We start from the raw sequence: 14,950 nt of genomic DNA, 5'->3' as shown, positions 1-14,950 counted from the left end.
GATATATAGACAATATAAAGAAATATGTAAGATCAGAAGCCATTCCCCAATAGCTAAGTGGTCAAAGATATGAACGAATATTTCTTAAGTAGTACAATGAAAAAATACAACCATATGAAAGACTGTTTCAAATTATGAATAACAAGAGAAAGGCAAATCAAAACAACATGACACCCTGCAAACTGGAAAAAGGTGACAAAAAGTGAAAAAAGGTGAAAAAAGTCAATGACAAAAGGGAAAAAAAGTTAATGTTGGAAAGGTTGTGGAATGATAGGAATATTAATATACTAATATACTAATGGTGGAGTTGGCAATTGGGAAAGCTACTTCAACCATGGCTAAGCTTGCCAAGCGTGTCTGGGCAAACAGTAAACTGACAAGACGAACCAAATTTGCTGTCTATAGAGCATGCGTCCTGAGTACCTTACTGTATGGCAGCGAAAAATGGACTACGTATACTAGACAAGCGAAGAAGCTTAACAACTTCCACATGTGCTGCCTTCAGTGTATCCTTGGCATATCTTGGTCAGATAGGATCACCAACACAGAAGTGCTCCAATTCGAGCAACTTCCGAGCATCTACTGAAACAAAGACGGCTGCGCTGGCTCGGTCATGTGCACTGCATGCAAGACGGGCGCATTCCTAAAGACCTACTCTATGTCGAGTTAGCCTCAGGCCAAAGACCTGCTGGATGCCCCCAGCTTCGCTACAGAGATGTATGCAAACAAGACTTGAGGGCTCTGGGAATAGACATTGGCAGCTGAGAGGAGATGGCCAAGGACTGCACCCGATGGAGTTCAGTATTCAGGAGCAGTTTGCGCACAGCTGAGATGGGCCTTCAAGCTCGGGAGGAAGAAAAACGAATGAGATGCAGGAACCCACCGGCAACAGAGAGCGAAGTTTTCTGATGTCCTCGTTGCGGCAGGAGCTGCGGCTCCCGTATTGGACTGCACAGCCACACTGTGTCCTGTGGCTCTTCAAGGCGCTGATCCATGGTTGTCTGCAACTGTCAGAAGCCTACTACTACTACTACTACTACTGTGTGAAGAAAGTAAGTAAGTTGTCTATATCCTTTGCTAGATTATACCCCTAGAAGGTTTTTGATTTTTAAAAAAGGATCCATTTACAGAAAAATATTTTATAACAGCACTTGTTATGAACTACTTGATATGGTAGGAAAGAACTGAAAACAAAATAGATGTACATCTATAGGGAAATGACTAGCCAAGTTAGGATACATGGATGTTATGGAATATTACAGAACTTTAAGAAATGATGAATACAGGGGGCAGCCAGGTGGCGCAGTGGATAGAGCACCAGCCCTGGATTCAGGAGGACCTGAGTTCAAATCCAGCCTCAGACACTTAACACTTACTAGCTGTGTGACCCTGGGCAAGTCACTTAACCCTAATTGCCTCACTAAAAAGAAAAAAGAAAAAAGAAAGAAATGATGAATACAGAAAAGCATGGGAACACTAATATGAACTGATACAAAATGAAATAAGCACAACCAGGAAAACAATATATACATTGACCACAACAATTTAAAAGGAAAACAACAACAAAATAAATGAAATTTGATTCTGTGAAATTATAATGGAGAAGCTTGAATTCAAAGATGTGAGATGGCACCTCCCACCTTTTTTTACAGAGATAGGGGACTATGAGCATGGAATACTGCATTGTAAGACTTTTTTGATGTGTTGATTTGTTTTTTAAAAATTTATATTTATTTTATTTTTAATTTATGAAGTAAAATAAGAATTTCCATAATATAGTAGGATAAGATGATTGTAAAAGAAACTGCAAATCTATTGTATACAATTTGCTATTCATTTTAAATATATAATAAATTTATCATGTAAATTTCTTTTTTTTCTTCCCTCCCCTCTCACCCTAGAGATGGCTACCATTAGACATGAATATGTGTGTATGTATGTAAAATCATTCTATATGTACTTCTATTTATCAGGTTTTTTTCTGGATACAGATAACATCTTCTTTCATATGTCTTTTGTAGTTAATTTGGGTATTTATAATAGTCAAAATGACTTGGTCTCTCAAAGTTGTTCTTCAAACAATATCGCTGATATTGGATACAACATTCTCTTGGTTCTGCTCATTTCAGTTTTCATTATTTCACACAAGTCTATCCATGTTTTTCTAAAATCAATGAGCTCAGTATTTCTTATAGCACAATAATATTCTATCACGATTATATAACACAATTTTTTTCTCCCATTCCCCAATTGACAGACATTTCCACAATTTTGAGTTCTTTGCCACTACAAAGAAAGCTGCTATAAATATTTTTGAATATATAGGTTCTTTTCCTTTTTCCCTAATCATCTTTGGAAATAGACCAAGTAGTGGTATTGCTGGGTCAAAGGGTATAGGCAGTTTAATAACTCTTTGGGCATAATTCCAGATTGCTCTCCAAAATGGTTGGATCAGTTTTACAGTTCCACCAATAATTAATGTGTCCCAATTTTTTCATATCCCCTCCAACATTTGTCACTTTCCCCTTCGATCATTTTAATCAATCTGACAAGTGTAAAATGATATCCCAAAGTTGTTTTAATTTGCATTTCTCTAATTAATCGTGATTGAGAGCATTTCTACATGTGACTATAAATTGTTTTGATTTCTTCATTGGAAAACTGTCTGTTCATGTCCTTTGACCATTTATCGATTGGGGAATGACTTATATTCTTATAGATTTTACAAAGTTGTTTATATAGTTGAGGTATAAAACCTTTATGTGAGAAATTGTCTATAAAATTTTATTCTCAGTTTTCTGCTTTCCTTTTGTTTTTTTGTTTTAGTTTTGGTTTTTGGGGGGGAATGGGGGTTAAGTGACTTGCCCAGTGTCAAGTGTCCGAGGCTGGTTTTGAACTTGGGTCCTTCTGAATCCAGGGCCAGTACTTTATCCACTGCACCACCTAGCTACCCCTTCTGCTTTCCTTTTGATCTTGGCTACATTTGTTTTGTTTAAAAAAAAAGCCTTTTTAATTTAATGTAATCAAAATTAATACATTTTATACCTCACTCTACTCTCTGTCTCTTGTTTATTCTTACATTGTTTGCCTATCCATAAATTTGGTAAGTAATATGTTCCATGTTCTTCAAATTTTCTTGGAATTTTCATAAACTTTTTTTTCTTTTTCTTTTTTCCTTTTTGTTATAAGAAGTGGCTCTCTGGATGGGAGATGGAAAGGGACACATTGGGAAAAGTAATTGTTGTAAAAATAAAAGATAAATAAACATTTACTTTTTAAAAAAAGAATCATACTAAACCAGAACTATTTGTTACTGGCAGCAATCTTAGTCAAACATGTCTCTACTTACGAATGTGTACAATAGTCTTTTTATAGTGATCTGTTTCAATCAATCAATAAGCATCTTTTAATAATCAATTATGTGCCAGGCACCATGCTAGGTGTAGAGGAAAGACAACAGTGAAACAGTCCCTGTCCTCAAGGAATTTACATTTTGTTGGAGAAAATAATACGTGTGTGTATGTTTGTGTATCTTTAGAGATAGATAGATGATAGATATATAGATACATAGAAAGACAGAAAGAATAGATTGGATAGATATAAATATAGATTAGATGAATGGATGGGTAGATAGATAGATAAACATATGTATTCGAGCCACATGGACAATTAATGAGACTCCTTTCCCACCATATGGAACCAGTTACAGGATGTCTATGTGTACTCCAAAGTCCACATGAGGATTATATCAGTTGAACACTCTGCCCATGCTCAAAACGACTGGACTTATTAACCAGTTCTCTATTTCATTTCCCATGCACTTTGGCTTCATACCTGCCCAAGAGGAAAGAGGTCAATTTCCCCATTAGATAGATAGATATACATGCATACATATATATAACATATATCTATCTACATATATAAATGTATAAGTGTGTTGTTTATGTATATATAAATATTTAGATTGTTGTTGTTGTTCAGTCATTTTTCAGTCATCTTTGATTCTTTGCGACCCCATTTGGGGTTTTCTTGGCAGAGATACAGGAATGGTTTGCTATTTCCTTCTCCAGCTCATTTTACATATGAGGAAACTGAGACAAACAGGGTTAAGTGACTTGCCCAGGGTCATACAGCTAGTAAGTGTCTGAGGTCAGATTTGAACTCAGGAAGAGGAGTCTTCCTGGCTCCAGGCCTCACCCTCTATCCACAGTGCCATCTAGCTACCCAGAGATATAGATAGAGCTACACATAGATCTATGTATATATATAGAGATAGGTATATTATAAAGAGATAGGTAATATTATGTGTATACATATGTATATATCTATCTGTATATACACAATTCCTATCTATTTATATTTATATATATTATATATGTCTGTGTGTATATATGTCTATCTGTCTGTCTATTGATATAAAGGCGAATTGTCCTCTTTTACCTTGAGCTGTCATGAAGCCAAGAGTGCATGGTAAGTGAAATAGAGAACTGGTTAATAAGTTCGGCTCCTATGAGAATGGGCAGAGTGTTCAACTGATATAATTGTCATGACTTTGGAGCACACATAGGTGTCCTGTGACTGGTCCTATGTTGTGGAAAAGGAGTTTCTTTATCTACGTAACTGAAACTGAGGGTGCATTTAGAAGACACCAGTTGTCCAAAGCTTGGCCCTTCCCTTGGTATGGCTTCTTTCCATCTGGCAGTGTTCTGGTGAGAGAAGAGACAATGATGTAAGGGAAGAGGCCTTGTCCCTCTCCATCTGAAGCCAGCAGGCATTTATAAATATAGGCTTCAGTTCTTTGCCTCTATATTTGTTCCTCCATTTTAGGTAAAGGAGATTAGAGGCTATGACCTTGTAAATGTCAAAAAGTCAAGAGAATGAGGCACCAGGAGGTCTGAGAGGGGAGTCAGTGCCTAGATTTTCAGCTATCCAGTCCAGCTTGGATGACCTGAAGATTGAGGAGTATAACATTAGGGACCCAGTCCAGGGGTAGCTGAGATGAAGAACCATCTAGCTGTGATGCTGTATTCGGAAATGTACTTGATAGAACCAAGGCTATGTAGAAACTGTGTTAAATCTGAGCACACCAAGATAGTACAGGGGAGAGTTTCTTCTAGATATATTGGGTGGGGTGGGGGCTAGAAAATGTTTCTATTCCTGTTCTTGTTATATTTTCAAACTAAATGCTCCTTTGTAAGAACTGAGGTTGACTGGTTAAGTGGAACTGGAATACTATTTAATGGCAGCTAAAAATGGGAAGAAAAAGGAATGGAGAATTGAGCCAATAGCATTAGAGAAGAGGTGCCCTGACCCCTCAAAAATACCCTCAGACTACTGAAGTGGAGATATAGTCTCACTCTGGGAAAGCCAGGCTGGAGTATTAGCTACATAAACATGCACCACTTTTAAAAAATATGGAAAATAAGCACAAGGTAAATTAGTTGGAGGGGGGGGGCAGCTAGGTGGTGCAGTGGATAAAGCACTGGCCCTGGATTCAGGAGGACCTGAGTTCAAATCCAGCCTCAGCCACTTGACACTTACTAGCTGTGTCACCCTGGGCAAGTCACTTAACCCTCATTGCCCCACAAAAAAAAAAAAAGAAAGAAAGAAAGAAAAAAACAGTTGGTGGGAAGGAGAACTAGTAGATAAGAGAATTAGGAAAGGCTTAAGCTGTTTCCATGTAAACCACAACTGGTAAGAACAGGGAAGGGCCAGTGAGATGGATTGTCAGAGGCAGATCAAGTTCATGCTGGACTAATTCAACACTGCTAAACCTGTGGCTAAGTGGGACTTGGCCTAGACCTTGGATGTCAGATGGTGTTCTATGCAAGTGACGCAGGAGCTCACTGCTCTTTCTCAATACTCTAAGAAAGCTGCATCAAATATCACTAAGGTATACTTTTAAAAATTATATATTTATATATATTATATACTTTTTAAAAGTTTGACAGTGCTATACACTTCAGATCTGCTGTTTTCAAGGCCTTCTGTGGGTGGTTTTGTTTGGTTACCAATTTAGGCCCTTTCTTAGAAATGTCTCGAGCACTGACACTTGCCTTTCCTGAGTCATGCAGAATTTATGTCCCACTGAGAAGCTATGAATTGTGGGCATGAACAAAACAGCCTCTCCAGTGACAGCCCAACAAATCTGAGGTCGGATGCTTGCTTAGGCTTCAAGCCTCTTTCTCTTCTCCTTCATAGATGAGCCTGGGCCTCTGAGCACCTTCAGAGAAGGCATTATGTCTTACCTTTCTTTGTATCCATACTGTTCAGTACAGTGCCTGGCACATAGTTTGTGCTCAGTAAATTGAATTGAATGTATGAATGATTGAATGTATATTCATCATTAAATAATAATAATAATCACATTTATAGTGCTTTAAGGTTTGCAAAGTGCTTTAAAAATATCATCTCATGGGGCAGCTAGGTGGAGCAGTGGATAAAGCACCGGCCTTGGATTCAGAAGGACCTGAGTTCAAATCTGGCCTTGGACACTTGACACTTACTAGCTGTGTGACCCTGGGCAAGTCACTTAATCCTCATTGTCCAGCAAAAACAAAAACAAAAATCATCTCATTCTATCCATCAATATATCAGCAAATAACTATTAAATGCCTACTATATATTCAGTGCTCTAGAGAAAAAATACATGAGATGGATTCTGCCCTGAGGAGTTCACAATATAGTTGAATAAAGAAGACCCAAACACAACTAGAGAACAAGACAGTCTATACCAACATGGTAGGAAGGAGAGACACTATTTTAGAAAGTCATCCAGTAAGGCTTTTCCTCCCTTTGTAAAAGGAGGTACGATATAGATGGAGTGGGAAGAAGAAGGAGGACACTCTAAGTTGAGGATATAGCATTAGCAAAGGCACAGAAGGAGAAAAGATCTGCTGGATTGGGATGTGCACATGGTAGGAGTGATGTAGGCATGGGGGTGGAGAGCAGGTTAACAAGAAGACCAGTCTCCTTAGAGCAGAGAGGAGTAAAATTTGGTTGGATTGGTAGAATGTTGGCTTTTCAAAGGTTAGGGCAGATTTCATTTTTGTTTGTGCATCCCTGGGACTCAGACCAATGCCAGTTCATTTTGGAATGAGGAGAGATGGACAAGTGGGAATCCTAGGGCACAGCCAAAACACAACTTACAGGTAGAAGAAAGTAAGCCACGTTAGAAGATGGTAATTAATTTGACTTGGAAAGAGTGGAAATCCAGGGGGCAGCTAGATGTCGCAGTGGATAAAGCACCAGCCCTGGGTTCAGGAGGACCTGAGTTCAAATCCAGCCTCAGACACTTGACACTTATTAGCTATGTGACCCTGGGCAAGTCACTTAACCCTCATTGCCTTGCAAAAACAAAAACAAAAACAAAATCAAAAAGAGTGGAAGCCTGGCTTCAGAAATAAGGTCAGTCCAGAGAAGCTGGACTAGGGTGTTGACAAAATGGAGAAGATGGGACAAATCTGAGAGAAATTATGAAAGAATTGAGGTGACTTGATGACTGTGAAATAGGAAACAGGAGGGATAGAGGATGCTAATACCACCTGACCTAACTTTTGTATAGGTTTTCCAGTTTACAAAGTACTTTCACAAGCATTATTTCCTTTAATCTTTATAGTTTACTCCCCTCCATGTCCTTTTAGATCCAGTAACACCCGCCATTTTATGTTCTTCACATGTAAAACTTGATGCCTTTCATTGAGGAAGCTGTCCCCCCACCCCACCCCATGTCTAGAATGCTCTCCCTCCTCACCTCTGCCCCTTGGCTTGTCCAGCTTCACTTAAGACTCAACTCTAGTACAACTTTGTGCAAGAGGCCTTTCTCTATCCACCTCCCTTTCCCCACCCCAGTGCTTTGCCTTCTCAGATGACTTTTCATCCACTCTGTTTACATCTTGTATATGGTTCTTTGCACGTTGTCTCCCTGTTTAGAAAGGAGGCTCCTTGAGGACAGGAACCTTTTTTTGTTGTTGTTGCTTTTGTTTCCCCAGGGCTCAGGAAAGTGCCTGGAACATAGTGAAAGCTTAACAAATGCTTACTGATTGACTGACTGTTTACATCAATCCTTGAGGTAGGCAGAGCAGGGCTCTGAGAGCTTGAGTAATTTACAAGGGTATGTGTGTAATGTAAGAAGCGATGAGACTGGACTAGAACTAGCTCTTGAGACCCTTAGCTGAAACTTTTTCCATTATATAACCAGGTTCCTGATTGGTGGAAATAATGAATCTCATGAAGTGGTTGTTTTATTCAAATTCTCACTATTTGAAGTTATAATTACATGTAAAATATGATTATTGGCTCCAGCCCAATGGAAATGTGCAATGAAAATTGTAAAAAAAAAAAAAGTCTGTTTCTTAACATAATATAATAGCAAAAGATTTGAAAAATGTATTTCTTATATAAGTTTATTACAAAGTAGTGAAGTAGTTATAGATAATAAAATTCTTAAAATTAAAAAATAAAAAATTACTGGATATCATGCCCAAAGACATGCCTATGTTGGGGATCTGATAAAGACCCATTATTATTATCATTTGTAATGCAGTATTTTAGCCACAGAGAGTAAATCTCTTTCTTTAAATCTTTATACATCAGTGCCGAGAGTTTTATCTGTATCACGGCAAATTTGCATGCATACATTCTCACATGATGAACCAAGTGCGGTTCTACAACCTGAGGCATTATCTAAAATCAGTAACGTGTTAAATGTGATATTGTTGTCTTGTTTTTTAACAGCTGGGCTAAAATAACTTGAAAACAAGTATTTGAAAACATCTTTAGTCAGCCACACTTTCTAATTTGACCACCAAAGAACTGGAAAAAATCAATGGCTGTAGCCTCTTAGAGCAAGAGGATTTCAAGAACAATAAACAAGCACTGGTTTAAATTAAAAATTCTCCTTCTGAGTTACCTAATGATAAAAATATTAGGCTATTCTTAGACACTTTAAGGGGAAATTAGATGGTGCCATAATGCCCAGAGCACTGTGAGTTCAAATCTGTCCTCAGACACTTCCTAGCTGTGTGACCCTGGGCAAGTCACTTAACCTTCTTTGCCTCAGTTTCCTCATTGTAAAATGAGCTGGAGAAGGACATGGCAAACCACTCCAGTATCTTCCCTAAGAAAACCCCAAAAGGGGTCACGAAGAGTCGAACACAACTGAACAACAACAGAAAAAGATACTTTAAATCCAGATCAAATTATTTTCTTTCATAGAAATGTAACTTCTAGAAAATATTCTTTTTCCAGAACATCCTGTTTCATCCACATTAAAAATTTCTTGATCAGTATGTCCAAATGCTTTGATTATTTTCTTCAAAATGTCAGAATATTTTGCTGCTGTATCTTCATCTGCGCTGGCTACCTCTCTGGTAATTTTAACATTATGCAACTGAATTTTATTTTTAAAGTGACCAAATCAACTCTTAAAGTAAAAGCTTCTTCACCATCCATTCCATTTCAATTTTCTTTCACTGCTTTAAGTAAACTTGAAGCTTTTGTCTGAAAGGCTGTTCTGCTTCAAGGAATTTGTTTTTTATTGCAATCTTTAATCCACATAGCTAAAAGATACTTTATTTCTATCACTATAACACTTCTGTTCTTTGCAGTTGTTAGCAACCCATAAAAAGCTGATGCAAATTTTTCTTTTTCTTTTCTTTTCCTACATTTTATACTATTCTGAGCCATAGATTCATGTATTCCTGCACCTCATTCTATTTTAGTGACTGTGACCGTGTTCATATTGTTTAATTACATTAATTTTTTTCTAATATAATAACAAGTCTCTCTTTTTCTTTTTCTTGCACTGGCAGTGTTCCCATCTAAAGCATTCTCCCTTTTGTTAAGAGTTTTTAAAGACAAAATTCATACAACTGTCAGTTATACAGTACCCAGAAGCACATCACATCCATACTTTATAAGCAAGAGCAGACTGATGACATGGAGACATGTTAAAACCCTCTACTAGAAGGCAGACGTCTCATTAATTAAATTTTCACTTGCATTAAATGAGACCTGGTATCGTTTTATAATTCACACTAAATAAAATTTTACATTATTTGAACTCTCCTTAATTACAAGCCTGCTCTACTTCAATGATTCCAAGATTCCTAACCTGGGAGACAAAGAGAATGAGAGTGTCAGTAACACAAATGGGAAGGAAAAGAAGTGATTCTTACCAAATAGAGGACTGCCGCAAAGCATCTTGGGCAGCTTCCCACAATGCCACACCCCTCAGTAGAGTTGAGGTGGCAGACTCTTTTCCTTAAATATCACCCCCAAATGCTAAAGATTTTCTGGAAAATATTGGATTGCCCAAGCACCCTCCACCCTCTTCTACCCCTTCTCCCCTGCCATTTTCCTGATATCTATTAATAGGCAGCTACGTGGTTCTGGACTTGAAGTCAGGAAAACCTGAGTTCAACTCCTGCCTCAGGCTCTTACTATTGTAAAGAATTAATTGTTATTTGAGGTTTTTATGCCTTGGCAGGTACTGGCCTGGGGCTCCACAAACCGCAAGGTGCTCCACCCACTGGTTATAGCCATTGCCATGGCGCTGGCACCTCACGTCATCACCACTCGATGATGCCTACATGGGCCTGGCAAAATTATAATGATTGGAAGCCTGGTGAGGGCAGTCATGTGACTGTCAGAGTGGCCATCCCATTGGCTGGGGGTTGTGTGGGGTTTCTGGGAACGGGGAGAAGTCACCATTCTAGCTGGAAGCTGGAAGGCAACAGGAGCTCTGCTGTGTATTCTCAGCTGATTCCTGGGCGGTGGTATTTTTCAGGTTGTATAATTTCCTTTTCCCCATTTTATTTCCTTTCCCTTGATCCTACTGATCCTGTTCATGGTTTTTTTTTTTTAAGTTAGTTCTTGTTAAAATAAATCCTGTTTTGTTTTGAGGGAGGCTGCTGGTCTCCTTCCTTGCCCCAATATTGCGACGAGCTGCTTAGCTAACACTCCCCAATTAAAAATTGGTCCCCACACTATGTCACCCAGAGCAAGTCATTTACCAGTGGCCTGCCTCAGTTTCCTTCTCTGTAAAATGAGGATAATAATAGTACTTCCCTTACAGGGTTGTTGTGAGGTTCAAAAGAAATAACATAGGTAAAGTACTTTGCAAAGCTTAAAGTGCCATATAAATGTCACTGCTAATGATGATGATACAGACAGAGCCAACCTTAATTAGAGGCTGAAGTTCTATTTAAAAGGAAGTAAAGAAGACTTGGAAGCTTGGAGTAAGAAAATATCAGCCCAGGCAAAAATGTCATTGAAACTTCCTAATAAAAAATCCCCAGGACCAGATGGATTCACAAAGGAATTCTACCAAACATTTAAAGAACAATTAATACCAATGCTATATAAATTATTTGAGAAAATAAGTGGAGTCCTACCAAATTCCTTTTCTGAGACAAATATGGTGCTGATACGCAAACCAAGAAGAGCCAAAATAGAGAAAGAAAATTATAGACACTCTCCCTAATGAATATCGATGCAAAAAATTTAAATAAAATTTTAACAAAAAGATTACAGCAATACATCACAAGGATCATACACTATGACCAGGTGGGATTTATACCAGGAATGTAGGGATGGTTCAATATTAGGAAAACTATCAGCATAATTGACCATATCAATAACAAAACCAACAGAAATCATATATTATCTCAATAGATGCAGAAAAGGCCTTTGACAAAATAAAACACCCATTCCTATTAAAAAACACTAGAGGGGGGGCAGCTAGGTGGCATAGCGGATAAAACACTGACCTGGATTCAGGAGGACCTAAGTTCAAATCTGGCCTCAGACACTTGACACTTACTAGCTGTGTGACCCTGGGCAAGTCATTTAACCCTCATTGCCCCATGCAAAACAAAACAAAACAAAACAAACACTAGAGAGCATAGGAATAAAAGGAGTTTACCATAAAATAATAAGTAATATTTATCTAAAACCATCAGCGAGCATTATTTGTAATGGGGATAAGCTAGATGCCTTCCCAATACAATCAGGGTGAAGCAAGGATGCCCATTGTCACCTCTGGTGTTTAATATTGTACTAGAAATGTTAGATACAGCAATAAGAGAAGAAAAAGAAATTAAAGCAAAAAATGTCATTGACCCCTATCGAGTAGCCAGGCTTCATTGTGGTAGGCTGTAAGCTTCTGGAGGGCAGAGGCTCTTTTACTTTTTTGGTCTTTGTATTCCAAGTGCTGAGTCAAAGGCCTTATACGTTTGTTGAACTAAATGGTAACCCAATAATCTGTCCAAAGAGAAATATTTCAGGATAGATGATGAATCGCAGACCTTGGAATATGTCTGTACTCAAGAGAGATGTTTCCTCTTTGTCTTTATCTCTCTTGTTTCCGGTACATATCAGTAAAGCTAATAGATAATGAATAATAGCATGTACAGTAAATTTAAAGACAAATACAATTAAGACTCAAAGAAAACATGACAAGCCGGCAGGCAGAAAGAGCTTAAACTTGTACTGATTATTCTTTAGTGGAGCAGGTTCCAATATCTACAACTCAGACCCAGTAGGTGGCTGGCTATGTCTTGATTTTATTAATTCTGGAATTATAAAATTTCCAATACCTTAAATCAGTGCATCTTGCTAAATGGGTAAATGAAATCTATTTTAATTCTGTTCTGTCTCCATTCCTCACTTTTTCTATCTTTCTCACATGTGCACATAACATACAAATATGTTTGAATAGAAAGATGTGCTTATTGCCTTTGTAACCTTCACACATGTCTCTGAGGTAGATTAATAAACTAGGACCTTAATTTGTAATAATTCTGCACTTAGAAGGGTGGTTATGGAATGTCTTGTGCCTATTCCCCCAGTCAGAGAGCACCGGTCTCTAATAGTGGATCCCAGATGCAAGGAAAGCTCCCTCTCTCCTTCTTGGATCACATTGCACCTTCACAACACAAACATAGGGATGGATACCCCACAACAGAAGGGCAGGGTTGACCACAGGTGTTTATGATAAACAATATTAAATCCAGCAAATACATTCTTTTAACAGAATGAATTTAAGAAAAAGACAAACGGAAGGAAGGCTGGGACAGAATTGGGCCCTCCCATTGTTGTGGCTGGGTTGTTTCTGTGCCGGGGCGAGTGACCACAATAAAACATACACTGTCACATGCAGCTCCAAACTTTTCCATTTAAATAGAGGCCATCTCTCATGGTCTTATAGAAGGGAACTGCTGATGTGGCAGATACTAGGCTGCTGTCCTGGCTCACACTGTGACCCTGAGATGACCTACACCTCTCCCTTGTACTTCTCCTTGAGTCCCCTAAAACAAAGCTTCTTAAACTGTGGGTCCCAACCCCATATGGGGTAGTCTAACTGAATATGGGGGTTGCAAAAAATTTGGCAACAGTAAAAGGTTATATATACCTGTTTTATATAGCTATATACCCAGGGTTGTGTAAAAATTTCTTGGGTGAAAAGAGGTCATGAGTGGAAAAAGTTTAAGAAGCCCTGCCCTAAAAAACTACCATTATTGGCTGTGAGAAAAACAAACCCTCCACCCAACTCCTGTTCAAGAGATATTGTGTTAATTCACTTTCTTCCTAAACTGGGAAGAGCTACAAATCCCCGCGGATTTTGTGGCCAGCCAGCCTGCCCCTTGCCAAGGGTCGTTAGACCTGAAAGGGAAAAACTTTCCCCCTTAAAACTGTCAATTAAAATAATAAAATAAAAATTATTTTTCTAAATGAGAGGTAAGTATGTGGAGAACCAATCAATCAGTCAGAATTTTAAAAACACCTACCTTGTGCCAGGGACTGAAACAAGAGGTCCTGCCCTCAGGGAGTATACTTTATGGGGGTACATCATACAGCATACATATAAGAGTGCTCAAGAGGTAAATACAATGGAAAATCCAAGGCAATTTGTAAAGGATGGAGAGTGATAGCAGTTGGGGTTGATAAGGAAAGTCACATGATCCTATATAGGAAAAGACATTAGCCCCCCAGTACAGGCCCTCATCACCTTTGACCTAGATTATTGTAATAGCATTTTAATTCATTTCCCCTTGGGCAGCTGGGTGGCACAGTGGATAAAGCACTAGCCCTGAATTCAGGAGGACATGAGTTCAATCTGGACTCAGACACTTGACATTTACTAGCTGTGTGACCCTAGGCAAGTCACTTAACCCTCATTGATGCACACAAAAAAATAGTAAAATAAATTCATTTCCCTTTTATTTTTTATTCCATGCCAATTCATTTTCCATTTTATCTTCTTGTCACCTCCTTTCTAAAGCATAGGTCTGACCATATCATCTACTCAAGAACTCAAGTGGTTTCCTATTAGCTCCAGGATTAAATTAATGTTCAAATACCTTCACAATCTGGCCCCTTCCTACCTTTTCCAGTCTTCTTATACTATCCTCTGCTAGCAGCATAATCCAGCTACCTTAACCTTGCAGTTCCTCCTACAATTCTCCTAATTCTGTGCCTTTAAACCACCTATCCCTTAAACCTGGAATGCTCTCTCCTGCCCACCCCCACCCTCCTTGCCTAGCCTCCTAGTCCCCCTCGCTTCCTTCAAGAGAGGCCTTTCTTCACTCCCTCCAACTCTTCCCCTCTGAAATTACCTTATATTTATATCGTATATGCCTTATATGCACATGGCTATTTACATATTTGTTCACCAGAGTTTAACACAGTGCCTGGCACATAGGGCTTAAAAAATGGTTTGTTGACTGACAAACTGGCTTGGGCTAAACTTTGAAGGAAACAAGAGTTCATCAGAACTCAGGGAGGGAGTGCATTGTGGGCATGAGGGAACAGTCAGACATAGAGAAGGGAGAGAAGAATGTGGTGAGCAATGACAAAGGAGAAGCACTTTTTCAAGAAAGAAAAAATGTGTAGGAAAGAAAGTTGAAGGAATTTAAACATTCTAATAATGACAAGTTGTCAGTGATCC

This window comes from Dromiciops gliroides, chromosome 1 (assembly GCF_019393635.1).
Source record: "Dromiciops gliroides isolate mDroGli1 chromosome 1, mDroGli1.pri, whole genome shotgun sequence".
NCBI lineage: Eukaryota > Metazoa > Chordata > Mammalia > Microbiotheria > Microbiotheriidae > Dromiciops > Dromiciops gliroides.
This window is presented reverse-complemented; position numbering follows the sequence as displayed.